The following is a 15,146-nucleotide window of genomic DNA, read 5'->3' as shown; positions in this document are numbered from 1 at the left end:
CTCTGGGCATTCTTTCAAATCTCTGCACATAGATCATCGAGATTATTCATGATAAATCTAACTGAATTTTCCATAAAGTACATGCAGAGATTCACAAGTGGAGACCTGCCACAAAACATCATTTATAAAACACAGAACTACAGGGCTTATGGAACACCCTTCCTGAAACTTTTCCCTGATGTATTTTATAAGATAAACGGCTCAAGATTGGGGGCCGTTAAGTAACAGAAATACAGCACAGGCTTCTTGACTGAAATACTTAACCTACAGAATGTTATAAATGGTTAGATGCTGTAGCAAACTAACTTCCTCACTCCTTTAGAACTCAGAATGTGGTCTGTTGGTATACTGGATTTACATTAAGATCTGGATTTCAGCTGTTTTGGAGTGGAGCAGCATGGGAGTACTAGTAATCAAATCTTCAGTCAACCATAAAGATCACCAACTCTAGATGTCAACTTAGGTTTATTAATCAATTTATTAATCATGGTTAGTTGAATGAGGCACAATCAACTGGGTTCACATTACACAAAGAGTCACCCTTTGGGGGAGATGGGCATCATATAAATGTAATAATAAATAAACATAAAAAAATAAACGTGCTAAGTGACAATCATGGTTTACAAATAACAATGGCTGCAGTGCAGTTGCTTCAAATGCTAAGCCAAAACTAAACAAAGTTCAATAGGGCTTGATTGATTATATGCCATTAGGGCAGTGTTAATTCTTAGCAACCACCTTGACAGAATTCCAGGATCATCTGCCCCCAATATGGTCCTTCAGGTGTTGCAATGGTGAGCCTAACATTGCTGCAATTGAGTCCAACCACCTTGTTGCTGGATGTCTTCTCCTTGTCTTTCCTTCCACCCAGGGAGCTGGGTCTTCTCATAATGTGTCCAAAATATGATAATTTGAACCTGAATATCTGTGCCTCAATGAGGCTCAGGATTCATTTGTTCTATGATCCATTTGTTTATTTTCTTGGATATCCATTATATTCTCAAGTGGGCTTTCCAACACTAAAGTTCAAAAGTGTTAATATTCTTTCTATCCTGCTTCAAAGTTCAGCTTTCACATCAATAAAATATCAGGGAAAACCACTGCTTGCACAATTCTATGTGTATTAGATATGTCAAGTATAGACGTATCACAACATGTGAATATCTTTTTCCAAGTGTGAAGTGTATTTCTTGATTGCTGGTTCCTTTATTATGACAGTTGATCCTAAAAGGCAGAAGATATCCATCACTTCCATTCTTCATTGTCAACTGAATCCGTTCTTCACTTCCGTTCTTCATTGTCAACTGACCTATCTGAACTTGAGAAGCTAGGCAGCACGCTAATACATTTATTTAGATTTCATGCCATAGGTAGGGCTAAAAGGCTTGTAAAGGCTGTATCTGTTGTCATTAGTTTGGTCTTTACATTTCATCTTAGTCCTATTTTTTCACTGTGCTGCTTGACTTTCACTCTTAGAGCTTGGAGGTCATTTCCATTTTCAGCTCTTAGAGTGGAGTCATCAGCATAGCGGAGTTATTGATGTTTTTTCCTCCAGCGTTCACACTCATCTTCCAATCAATAGACTGAACAAATAAAGAGAGTATATGGCATTGTCTTGTTCCTTTGTTGACCTGGAGCCATGTCGCGTCTAGACTGTGGCTTCCTGCTCTTGGATAGGTTTCACATGAATACATGAGATGTTCTGGGATTCCCATTTTCCTAACCACATTCCACAGCTTGATGAAGTTGACACAGTTGAAGGCCTTTCTATAATCAATGAAGCACATATTTACTTCTTTTTCATATTCTTTGGGTTTCTCAGTTATCCAGCGTCCATCAGCAGTAATGTCTCGTATTCCTCAGCCTTCTCTAAAGCCAGCTTGAACTTCTGGCATCTCTTTTTCCATGTAAGGTTCTGATCTGTGTTGGATGATCTTATGCATTAGTTTGCTGGCTTGTGAAATTAAAGATAATGAATGATAGTTTGCACCCTCTGTTAAGTCTTCTGTCTTTGGTATTGGTGTGTAGACCGACCCCTTCCAATTGTTGGCCATTGTGTCTTTCTCCAGATTTGCAAGTTGTAACTTTGACTGATTCTTCTCCTGTTGCTTGATGTGTACCAGTAGATATTCCGTGAATTGCTTCTAAGACCTATCTGAACTTGAGAAGCTAGGCAGCATGCTAATACATTTTAGATTTCATGCCATAGGTAGGGCTAAGAGGCTTGTAAAGGATGGTTTAGAGCAGTGTTTTTCAAACTTGGCCACTTTAAGAGGTGTGGACTTCCAACTCCCAGAATTCCCCAGCCAGCATGGGTGGCTGGGGAATTCTGGGAGTTGGAAGTCCACACCTCTTAAAGTGGCCAAGTTTGAAAAACACTGGTTTAGAGCTTGGCATAAACCAACAGTGCGCATCTAATTAATGGGCAATAATAAAAGGACACCCGCAGCTTGATCAATCTGCCTTTCAGGGGCCACAAGCTGGGATATTGATATCAATACTAATGAAGTCCAAATGTGTACAGTATTGCATTTTTTATTTTTTTTTTACAAGACGGGGAAACAAAACCGGCCCCTCACGAAGGACGATCTCGTTTACTTTGGTTTTTAACTAGAAAGGGAAGGCTGCGGAGCGGGGGGGGCAGACGCCCTATCCCCAGTCCCAGAGACGCCCCTAGGAACCCCGCTCGAAAGGCGTCTGAGGGGAAAATGCCCGGATGGAGGAGGAGGCGGAGCCGCTTGAGACGGGAGGGAAGCCTCGCGCCCCGACGCCTCAACGCGCGCCAATCAGAGGGCGAGGCGCACAAGGCCCCTCCTCCTCCACACCTTCGCCCCGCCTCCGGCTCTAAACCGCCGGGTGTGCGCCTCGTCTCCCCGCGACGTGCTAGTATTCCCCCCTCCTCCCGCACGCGCCAGTGCTAAAATCCCGCCGCCAAAGCTCGCGAGAGGACATGTCCGCGGCGGCGGCAGTGGCGGCCGGAGAGGGTGAGTGAGGGGCGGGCTTGCGGTCGGCGGGGCTTTGCCCCGCGGACGGGAAGAGGGGGACGTGTGGAGAGCGTAGAGGGTAGGGCGCGCTCCGCTTCGTCGGCGACTCAAAAGGGTTGAGGCGAGACTCGAAGGGAAGGGACAAGAACTTTCCTCCGTGCAGCCCGTCCCCCCGGACAGCTCAGGCGAACGACTGCGGGGTTTTGTCCCTTTTTTTTTTCCTCGCTTCAGAACGGGGGCGGAGCTTGAGGCTGGGAACTCGAGGCTCCGCCCCCGGCTTCAGGGAGGGAGAGGCTGCACGTTGCTCCCCATCTGCGGTCTCTCGGGCAGTGTTTCGATAGGTTTGGGGAGAGGGGGAGGGGAGGGGGAAGAGGAGAGGGGCGGGGTCGGTGGGCTCTTGATGGATTGATTGATTAATTGCTGGCATTTCTGGGCCGCTCCGCCCCGAACATCTTTATGGGGCATGGGCCTCTTTGCCTGTCCTTCGGGGATGTGCGGCTCAGAAACGTTAGCCCCAGTTTCTCTGCTGCTTCCCATGTAGCCGTAGCTCGGAGGGCTTTACCACTAAAAACAAAAATGTCATAGTAAAACCAGTCAACTGAAGCCGTGTAGAAGAAGTACTTAGGAAACCAAGCTAGGAAGGTTCCTTTGGCATCCGAGGGGATGCCAGCGGGGCCAGGCCAATGGTGAGCTGCGTGTGGTGATATCAGGATGCGAACCTGTCACTTAACATTCTTGCATCAGACTTTGGGGGTCAGCCTTGCGAGGTAGTCCAGGCAAGAAGCACACCCAGGAGTACTAGCTCTATCTTTATTGTAAGGTTATGTTGACAGAATCTTGCAAGTCTGAAAGTACCCCTCTGGCACAACCAGGTCACGAGCGACTTTTGAAAACTCAGATTGTTGTCTAGCCTGCGGTTCTTCCTCCTGTCTCCCAAGGTCATTCCGATATGCCATTAGATTGGGACACAAGGGTGAAAGGGCACGGTTAGTGTCATGACATCATGGCACACGTTTTGTCATTTTTGTGTCGTTGCAGTTAGTGGTAAATGCTTGGGCCTAGCAGTTATGCATTCATTCGTGCAAAGAAGGCCTGTGTAAAGAAAAGGGTTTTCAGCAGATAGCAGAATGTAGGGGCCACCACACAGAAGGCCCATCGGACAAGAAATGACAAACTGATCCTCTACTAAACTCACTCCATGCAGCAGGGCTTTCTCTTGTGAGATTAGCAATCCTCTAGATCTATTAGATTTTTTAAATAATAATAATAATAATAATTATTATTATTATTATTATTATTTATAATTAGATCTAGAGTCAGCCATCAACAGGCACATAGAGATAAATAACATTTACACACTATTCAAAAGAGACAATGAAAGGGAAACAAAAAGACCAGGACACCTTGCCAGCAATCAACACCCAGATAAGCAGGGATTAACACCAAAATTAACACCAGACAAACAATCGAGCAGTAAACAATACCCTAAACAAGGAACTACCAACTCAGACAAACAATCAAGCAGTGAACAACAGCCTAATCTAGGAATTGCCAATGAAAAAACAACACCCCCATCAAACACTGACAGGGCAAGCTACTGTATATAAACAGAGTAAACCCCATTCCCTTCTAGCCTAGATGGGTATTGAAATGTCTGTAAGAAAACAGCCAAGCTCAGAGAACACGAATGACTCCACAGTTCAACCCTGAGCTACATGTATTCTCTTCTATTAGATTTATTAGAGTTAGGATGTTCTGTCAGGTATTCAGTCCAAGTGGTTTAGGGCTGTACGCAACAAAACCTTTAATTGGGCTTCGTGGTAACTGGTACAGTGGTTATGAAAGTTAAACTGTACAGGTAATCCTTGACCTACCACTGTTCGTTCAGCAACCATTCAAAGTTATAATGGCGCTGAACGAATGGTGGTTATGACCGGTCCTCAGAGTTCTGGCTGTCCCAGCACCCCTGTAGTCACATGATTGTGATCTGGGCATTTGGCAACTGGTTTGCACTTACAACTGGTTGCAGCACCCTGCAATCACGTGATTGCCATTTGCAGCCTTCCCTTCTGGCTTCCCCAGAAAGTCAGTGGGGAAGCCAGCAGAGAAGGTCACAAGTTGCTGGGGTGAGTCTCCCTCATCTGTTCACCCTCCCCCAGCCCTTCTGCTTGCACCACGCTGGCCACTCATGCATCCCCGTGCACCCTCCCTGACCTGCCACACTCTTGTGCTCCCTCCCTGAACTGCGCTATACCTCTCACAAACTCCCTTGCTCCCTCCCCCACCCAGGAGCAGCCAATTACTTGCCTGCCAGCCTGGATTTGTAACTTCCTGCTGCTTTCCCCACTGACTTTGGTTGTGGAAACCGGCAGGAAGTTGCCTCGCCTAACAACTGTGGGATTTGGTTAATGCAGGGATTGCCATCGCTAAGCGATGCAGTCGCACTTTATGACCATATTGCTTAGCAGCAGAAATTCTGGTCCCAACAGCCATAAGTCGAGGACTACCTGTAATCAAAGAGATATAGATTGTGTAAACTGGCCAACTGTGACTTATTCAATCAAACATGGTTAAATCATGACTTATTACACAGCCTTTAAATTAAGGCCTCTGAGGAAGGCTTTTATGAAGACTACCAGAAAATAAGTCGTGCTGAAGCTATTTGAGTTTATTTCTGAGTAGATATGAATCTGCTTGTATTGTAAAAATATAATCTGTAGTAAAGGTACATTTTTTATTATGCATTTGATCGTATTTGCACTATCTACAGATTGCTAAATAAAATTTGTAACTTTATTGCTACTATCTCTGATGTTAACAGTTTAAGCAGTTCAGATTGTGTTTGGTAACTATAATTTACAGCTTTGTGTGATTGAGTTATTCCAGACCTTTAAAAGTATTAAGGTTGGCTTCTTTTGTTAAGAAATGTAGTTATTGTTGCCCTCATGGTTTGAATATTTAAAACTCTTGTTTTCTATAATATTTTATTTGATAACTTCTATTTGTAATTTTTAAAAGATTGTAATATTGCAAAACGGAAGATTTTTTTTCTTATCTCCCCATTAGGGGGAGATGGGCGGTGATAAATTTAATAAATAAATAAATAAATAGATTATGGGTGCTATGCGGAACTTAATGCCTCTTATCATGGCACTTCTTCCCTGCCTTTTTCAAATCGAAAACATGCCCGCTGTGTGATTCCGGTTCTTAGGGATCCCCCTTTATTTATATTTATCAGTTGCAAGAAATGTTCATTCCTATTCTCTGCTTTCGGAACTTTTACTAAGCTACTGATCCATAAGAGAACTTCTCTTAGCTCACCTCATTTTATGAATGGAGATTTTATGTGTCAAATACCCTAACGCTTTGGAAGTTCAACTAATGTCTGTCAGATTGCTAATTTCCATCCATTTCTTGGTGAGCAGGATTAACCTTAGTGGCAGTTATGTTGGTTCTCTTTCTGTAAGTCTTGTCTATCCATATAGTTGCCAGTTAGTTATTTAATATTGCTGCTCCATAGTTTCCTAGATCTTTGGAATTTTGAATTACATAGGCCATTTAAGGCTTTTAGTACAAGAACCTGATCTTAGGGATCTTTGCCATAAATTTACTGGAAAACCTAGTTATTTTCCTAACAGTTTCCTTGGCACTGCTAATTTTCTATGCTGGAAATGTATTGATAGTACCTTTCCAAATCTGTGGTTTACTATTACAGTACTGTAGTTTTGAGTTGTAACAGAATATTCATACACACTCCCTTTCATGCTACAAGTTTTTATGGTTTCTGCTTCTGTTTTTCTACTGAGGACACTTTGTTTCTGAAATCATTCCAGATTTGTGAGGTTACACCTGTTCACTAAAGTGTTTTTGCACAAAATCAGCTTTTTTATATGGAACAACAAAGGGGGGACATTTTGAGATGAGCTTGCAACATAGTCGTGGCTTCATTTCAGACAAGATTGGAAGAAATTAGTGAGATAAATAGCGTATAGCCATATTCGCAAGGACTTTATTATGCAATATATGACAGATTTTAAAAAGGATGCCAATTCTCATGAAGCGAACAGTAATAAAAAGACCAGTGTCTTGGGATTTTGGTATGCTAACTATTAAAAGCTTTTTTATATCTTCTTGGTAGCCAAAGTGGGGTGCTAACATGACACATAATGTTCTTGTCAGTAGGAAGGCAATGAAGAGCTATTATGGAAAGGTAAAACCTCACTTGACTTGAAGTCTTGGTAGCTACAATGGACACTTCTGTGTAGCTTTCTTGGCAGAAGTTGTCTTCTTCTGGGATGATGATGGTGATGATTAAGTAATAACAGTAACTGTGTTTGAGCCAATCACTCTCTTTCAACCTGAGCAGAGGGTTATCATTGTGGAGGAAAAATAGGTCTTGTACTGTGGTTAGATTATAAGCACTACCGAACAAAAATACCATACCAAGTACAGTATAGTAGAGTATGTCCATTTACTCCTAATACCTTGGAAGAGTGACTGGCCTGAAATCATCAGGTTACTCTGCAACCCGGTGACTTCTTTTATCTTGTATATTGTTATTCAAGTCTCACTGAAGGTTTCTCAAACAGATTTTAAAGATATATGGTATATTTGCTTTGTTTGAATACTGAACATCCAGTTCTGTTCTTGTTCAATACTGTAGTTTGCTGCTTGACTGAATCCTTTTTTGTTGATACAGGAGTATCATCTTCATGTAGGAGGGTGGTTTGCCTTGTGCTGTTCTCGGAATCCATTATTGTTACTAGTCCCTTTAAAATGTGATGGTGGGGATCTCCTTGTAAAAGTAATGGATCAGGTGGTAAGCTCATGTCTGAGCTGTACCACTTTAAATTGCAGTTGGGTGCATAAATGACTGAACATTTCTACACGGCAAAAGAGTGCAAAATACTTGAATGCAAAATCTTTTCATGTGGTATCCTATCAAGTAAATGCCCTCCTGCAGTTTTTTATGTGGACTAAAAGCAATTTAACCACTGCTGAAAGTCTAGTAAGTTTGCAGAAAACTCGGTGAATGTAGGAGTATTTCTGTTTGCGGTCAGGATCTATGTGGCATTCTTGGACTTTATCAGTGGTGACTTTGAATCTTCTAAATGCAAAACCCTCTTGCTGCTCTGAAAACCCAAGGCTGAGTTTCTTAGTTGTAGTAGCCTGAAATTCTGTTCTAACTTGTTCAATTCTTTTCCTGGGGGTGGGCGGAAGGGAATTCTAAAAACAGAAATATAGCAGAGAAAGGGGCATAAAAACTGATCCCCCACCTGTTCTCCTATACTGGTAGGACCTTGGATACAGCAGTCCCCTAATGCAGTTCTTTGGCTCCTTTTTCCCCCAACCCCATCTCCATTACTGAGGATTCTTCTGAAATGTTCTGTTTGGACGCTGTACATAGCTGGGATCTTATTACAGCCCACAGAGCGTTATACCTTCATGTTTCACACGTACATGTGGTTAAGAGTATTATTAGCATTGGCCTGTTTTGTCATGTATGGTGATATTGAATGACCAGGGAGTCTCTTTGTGGAATACAGCTGTTTAATTTTATTTGCAATTAATATTCTTCTGACTGGAATATATTCTTTATCAGGTTTTTCTTTTTAAAAGGCATTTTCTCAAGATGTATACATTTAAAATTTTGAGATGTTTTCAAGATTCAGAGGATCATAGAATCATAGAGTTTGAATATGCCCCACCAGGACATCTAGTTTAACCCCCGGCTCAGTACAGGATCCATTAGAGCAATGTTTCTTAAAGTGTGGTCCTAGGACCCCTGGGAGTCCCCCAAGACCCTCTCAGAGGTCTGTGAAATCAAAATTATTTGCCAGCCTATGTTGAAAAATGATGCAATATTAAAATCCCATTAAACCATTGTGAGAAGTGGTAATGGCAGTGAATGCATTGGTTTTAATTTTTAATATGGTGAATATTGATAAATATAATCTATACAAACAAAAAGTCCTCCATAATTTTTAAAAGTGGGAAGGGTCCTGAGAGAAAAATGTTTAAGAAACGCTGCATCAGAGCTGGCCTGTTTGAAGACTTCCACTGAAGAAGAACATACCTTTCATGTGGTAGCCTGTTCCAACGCCTTGATAGCTGATATAGTCAGGGAGTTCTGTGTGATAGCTAGCCTGAACCTCCTTTCTTGTAATTTTAACCCTTTGCTTCTCATCCTGCCCTCTGGAGTAGTAGAGAATAAGTCCAATCCAAGTGGATTTTTCTTCAAACAAACCTGTAATTCAACTGTAGTTTTGTGGTATTGAATAAAAATATAAAAGATTGCTCCATGCTGAGCCTATTTGTGCATGAGTAATTTCGTTATATCAGAAGGGCATGTGCTGTTTTTAGTAATACAAGTTGGTCAGTCATGATATACTGTTATTGCCAGTTGTGGGAATATGTTCTCTACTGATTATATCAAGGTTGCTATAGCTGTTCTGTTTGGATTCCTTTCCCATTCAGAACAAATACCTTACTAAAATATTAAGTTAAATAACGTAAACTTAAATTACATGTTTTAGCACAGCACTGCTGCCTAATGATGTAACACTCCATAGGATTGTTTTAAACTGATCAATTTGTAATCAGGATTTATTTGGGATTTGTTCAGTTTCATGTGTTGGCTAAAACAGAGAATGAGGCTTCTTATATGACTTCCATTCAAAACATAATGTCAGAGCTCATTCAACGTACAGCTTAGATCTGGATATCATATAATCTAATTCTGGAGGAGACTTCAGTCCCTTACTGATTTCGACTAGGAATTCAGAGATTTTTCTGTGTGCTGTTCAGTTTAACAACATTCTGAACATGACTTTATTCCTCCCTGATATCTGTGAACTTCTGTGCACAGGGAGAAATAAAGGATGTCTAAGTCCTGAATTGTGGGGGAGTCCAGTAGGCTATATACTTATACTTCAGGTGGGGTTTTTCACAAGTGAAACATTTGTCCTGTTTGAGCCTGTTGGACTAAAAAAGTTGTTAGAGAAGGCAAGGTTTCACCATAGGAAGAGTAGGATTCTTTCTGTTGTGGTACAGCCACTGAAAAGCTGGGAAATATATGTGCACTAATCCAGTGTTTCTCAACCTTAGCAACTTTAAGATATGTGGACCAACTCCCAGAATTCCCATGGCTGGCTGGGGAATTCTGGGAGTTGAAGTCCACATATCTTAAAGTTGCCAAGGTTGAGAAGCACTGCACTAATCAGATAATTATATAAGCAGTATATGGTTGTATACACATGTGAACAAGAATGATAACAACTAAAGTATTCTTCTGATCTTATTTATTTGTTTATATTATATTATATTATATTATATTATATTATATTATATTATATTATATTATATTATATTATATAGAATTGAAAAATATATAAGGACCTAAAATATGTAGTGCTCTTTGCAGCCTGTATATTTGGACTTGGATTTAAAAAAAAAACCCTAAATAATGGATGTTCCGCCACCGTAAGAAGCTAACCAGTGATATCCTCAGATGACCCCATATTCATTCTCAAGCCCTATATATTGAAGTGCTTTGAAGGTTAGGTTTACATGTAGTGCATTTTTGTATATTGAAAGAGAAGTTTGACATAAGACAGTCCTGCAGAGAGCTCTACTCCCCTGCGCTTCATGAACAAAATGTACATGTTCCTACTCTGTTTTTTCATGTTGTACATTTTGCTACAAAAGCCATTAACGCTATATGAAATTGTCTAATATTTCCAGTAACGATTTTACTTTCATTTTAACTGAAGCTAAAATAGCTGCAATGGAAATGTTTTTGTAACATTCAAAACATTCCTAGGTATTTTTCTGAAAAGTCTTGTTTTAAAAGGTTTATTAAGTCTGCTAGGTATTATTATTATTGAGCCCCAAATAAAAATAATGTAGTAGGGACAAAGTGTAAATACTGATAAAATTATCCCATATAGTTTATGAAATATCTATTTTAGTTAACATTCATCATTCAGCTAAATCATTAGATGCCATGCCTTAGTGTTATAGCTGAACGTGGTCTCACTAATCTTTTTAAAATAGTTTTTTCTGTGTATTAGTTTAAAAAGGAAAACCGAATGTAGCTCAGCCATACAAAATAGCTTCCTGCACTAGAAGCAAGGGTTATTTTTTAGAAAAAAAATGTTAAAAGTTTATTTTAGATTTTGTCTTTTGTGATCTTTCACCTTTCAGATTGACAGACAGTGTGTTGAAACAGACTGTAAGGAACACTGTTTTAAGTGGTTATTACTGAGGTAAGTGATTTTATGTTTTGGCATGCCTTAGTGGACTGTATATTTTTTGAGATATATTACTGAATTGAGAGATTCAATTTGTGGACCTGTCTGATTCATCACTTCTCAAGGTATTCATAATATTCCTTCATGGGATGAATCGTACTTGGTAGCACTGCCGTTTCCACTATTTATTTATATATTCTTAAGTGAAATGTAAAATGAACTGCATGGCTAAGAATCCTCATTTTCTTGTTAGATTTCTTCAGTTCACATTGATAAGATCTGTTTGAATAAATGGCCAAACTGGCATAAGTTATCATTTTTGGGGGGAGAAGGATTGGAGTATTCCTTCCTTTGCATTTCAACCATGTAGAAGATCATTGGATCCGGAGAAAAGAAGTCTTCTAAATTTCAACCACTCTAGTGCATTGTTCCATGGAATGGAAAGGCCTGTAAGTCAGTTTTCAAAAACTCCTTATTTACTATATAGGCTTGTGTTAATTTTTATTGTGGTATTATTTTGATTTGTTACTTTTGGAATGAGGTCAGGGTCATATAATCCTATGCAGCATATAATTAAAGTATTTTTTAAAAATCTACAGTAATCAGGATCTAAAGAATTATTGAACTTGTTCCATGAACCCAAAGGTCTCACCTTTGATGAAGCAATAGTTCTTCCAGTTTGAAGCTGAGGGGATTTTCAAAGACAGTTTGTGAGATAGTGTGAAAGTCATTATATGTCAGCCTTACCAGGTAGACCAGACAGGAAACATGACCAAATGAGCCAATTCTACTTTATTGTATGGCTACATTAACAGAATCTTGCAAGTCTGAAAGTACAAATCTCCTTTACAGCCTGAGAAGCTAGGGAGGGTCCCTTATGAGCCTCTTTCTCTGCCCATTATGCAGCTGTGGGCCATGCTATCTCTTATCTGACTGTTCCCTAGGCAGCATCTCTTTGCCCTCTCCCCCAAGGTGTTTCCCACATACCATTACGTTATATTGGCCTAGTACAAAAGTTCCATATACTTCTAACCTCTTTGGAATTTAAAACATACCCATAAAGGTTAAGAACAGCAATTTTAGTGCATCTTGCTCTACATTTCTAAAGCCTGTTTACTTATCATGCTTAGGAAATAAAACTCTATTTGCCTTATTTTACGGGACCATTTTTTTTTGAAAATCTGTGGAAGCAGTACATAATTCATGCATTCATTAGAATGGTGCAGTATATCATGAGATAAATACAGTAGAGGAAAAGATTTAGTGATTTGGTATCATTGATCTTAGGCTTGCACCTAGCTCACGTTGTGGAATAGCATCGACCAAAACATACTGTTTTATATAGAAAGGTGCTTTGTTTCCTTCTGCATTTATGTGGAGCTGTATTAGAAGAGTTTCTGCCATCATGAAGGGAACCATTTTTATGTGGGTATTATATTGTAGATGAAGTGTTTGAAACACCTCTTATAGTTTATACAGAATCTGTTTATAAGGATGATAAAGTTAATGCTGAGAATAAATACTGTTCTTCAGAATAAATGTTTGAAAGATCAAGTTGGTAACACAATAAGCAGAGGAAAGATAAATTCATGTGGGAGTTCTATTTCACACATTGGTTTCTTTTTATTATGTGTGAGAGAGGGAGGAGAGATGGGCACATACAGATTTTATTATTTTGGCATTAAAATATAATATTCTGATGCAGTTATGTCAAATGACATCTTGTATTGTTTTCTGTGTATTTTTTATTGAAACTTTAGTCTAATTTTTTTCTGTCATTAAGTTACATCATTATCATCATCATTCCTTTTTACCAGGTTTGGAATCCAAAAGAAAAAAGGGACTTGGGGGCGGAGGAACAAGATAAACCATGAATGTTCCCTTAACAGCCATCTATAATGGAAATGATCTGTTCAGGGGAATGAAATATATGGTTGATGATTCTCCCCTCTCTTATTTTGTTCATAGGACATTTTGCTCTGAGAGCTTCTGTGAGAAGGGCATATTGATCCATGTGATAATAGTGGTAGTCAACAGTCAAGATGACAGTTCTAGCCCCAGATTAAACTTTGGGTAGTGAATGAAATCTAATTCCATGTATAACAATTTAGAAATTATAGCAGTGTTAGCTCTGAGATTTAACTGGATTTTTCAGAGACAAGGATTGGTAATTAGAGATTTTCTTTTTGGCTTTAAGGATAAAATCTTCATCCCATCTTTTTACAGTGAATTAGAGATAGAAACTGATAGCGTGATGCCCATGAGAGGCTTAATATTTGTGTGGAGAATGTTCTTAACATTTTTGTTGGTTATTTAATCACCTCTCTTTCAGCTGTGTTTACATAAGTTTGACCAGAGGAATAAAAGGTTTCAATAATTTAATTATTGAATTTGATTACATCCAATAATTTAAAAGCTTTAAAATAATTTATGTTGCTTTATCATGAATAAATATCATTTGTGTGAAAATATAATCAAAATGTACATTTTTATAAGTGGAAAACACCTCTCACTAGATTTTTAACTATCCAGGTCTTATACAAGCTTACAACATGTAGTAATGGACACAGTACATAAGAGAGAATGTATTAAGGACTAGCTGAAGATTTATAAAAATTAGAGAGAAAATAGGGGTGATAAAAGCATATTTGCCTTTCTGATTTAATAACTGTGTACCTTATTCCTGCAACAAGCATCCACATAGGGAGCAGGGGATATTATGGACAGACAGTAGCTCATGTAAGTGGATTTGTACTTGGCTCTTGTAATTCTTCTATCGCTAAATAAAACGTTTGCTTGTAGTGTTGGATCAAGCCTCTGGCACTTGGGCAAGAGCCTCTTCTCTCCATCCTCTTAATCGGCACAAGAGCTGTTACATTCAGAGACTCAAGGGAGAGCCAGAAATAGCTTCATCGTTATGTAATTCTTGTTTAAAAATCTCCAAGTCCCCCACGCTTGGGAAAAAAACCTAAGATTTTATTTTATCACAAACATAAAATATTTTATTTAGCAACAGTAGTATATAGTTTTACTGGGATCAACAGATTATTTGCAGAGCCTAATAAAAGGGGCGTCTGTTTTGAAATTACATTTCTAATAGACCATTATAAGTATCGGGAATTTTACTTAACTTTTTAAAATGACTGCCTTATTTGTATGGATTCTGCAAAACCTGAAGGCAATTAACACCATATTAAAATGTAACACATTAGTTTAAAATATAAAATCAGATACGGAGTTTAGAATATTCTGCAGAAATGTGACCTGTAAATTAACATCATATTTAACAAAAGTTTTATTTTTACCAGTCAGATTAAAAAAGCTAGTTATCCTGAGCTACATTTTTCACAAGGACATTTTCCTGCAAAAAAGAACCCTCCTTATTGTAAGACTCACATTCTTCTAATATAAATGGGATTTAAGTTTTAAGGAAAGTTGGCTTGTGCTTGGAACAAATTGGAAGCCAAAACATGTTCTCTTAATGCAAATTTTACAGGCTATTAGTGATTTGCTTCTTGTAATTCATGACCTGTCCCATGTTGAATTAACAGAAGGTTTTGAAGAATCTCCAGATGTGGCCCCAATTAGAACATGTTATAATAATTCTTATTGGTTATGAAGCACAAGTATTATTAGGCTTGTAGGATATTTGTCATGGTTTTCTAGAAGCATGTGTCATTAAACAGGAAAATATTTCTGATTGAAGCAGCCATCTAAAGGTCCAAGACCTGCCCAGATGCAGAAGAACCCCACCAATCCCGTTCTTCGCACTTGAAGTTCAGGCTCATTCAGGGGAAACTCAAGTTATGAATTCTCTCAGTCATCTTGAGAGGATTGAGCTTCAACTTATTCACCCTTATCTACTTGGTGCTGATTTCAGTATTTCCTCTATTTTATTGAAAACCAGAAA

General features: G+C 39.0%; 1 protein-coding gene across 2 annotated transcripts in view; it reads left to right on the top strand.

Annotated features, from left to right (window-relative positions):
* Positions 1–2,850: 2,850 nt before the first annotated feature.
* The window catches only part of MRTFB (myocardin related transcription factor B), a 79,781-nt gene continuing 67,485 nt past the window's right edge, over positions 2,851–15,146 (top strand). The window contains exons 1-2 of one of the 2 annotated variants that reach the window (XM_015887759.3): positions 2,851–2,984; positions 11,190–11,251. The gene's annotated coding sequence lies outside the window, so the exon portion shown is untranslated. The remainder of the gene's footprint in view (positions 2,985–11,189; positions 11,252–15,146) is intronic. The other variant, XM_025165476.2, reaches the window with a different exon arrangement.

This window comes from Python bivittatus, unplaced genomic scaffold (assembly GCF_059951505.1).
Source record: "Python bivittatus isolate LINGU-HERP-01145 unplaced genomic scaffold, Pbiv_v1 ctg000560_np1212, whole genome shotgun sequence".
Taxonomy (NCBI): domain Eukaryota; kingdom Metazoa; phylum Chordata; class Lepidosauria; order Squamata; family Pythonidae; genus Python; species Python bivittatus.
The sequence above is the reverse complement of the archived record's forward strand: the minus strand, read 5'-3'. Positions and strand labels throughout refer to the sequence as shown.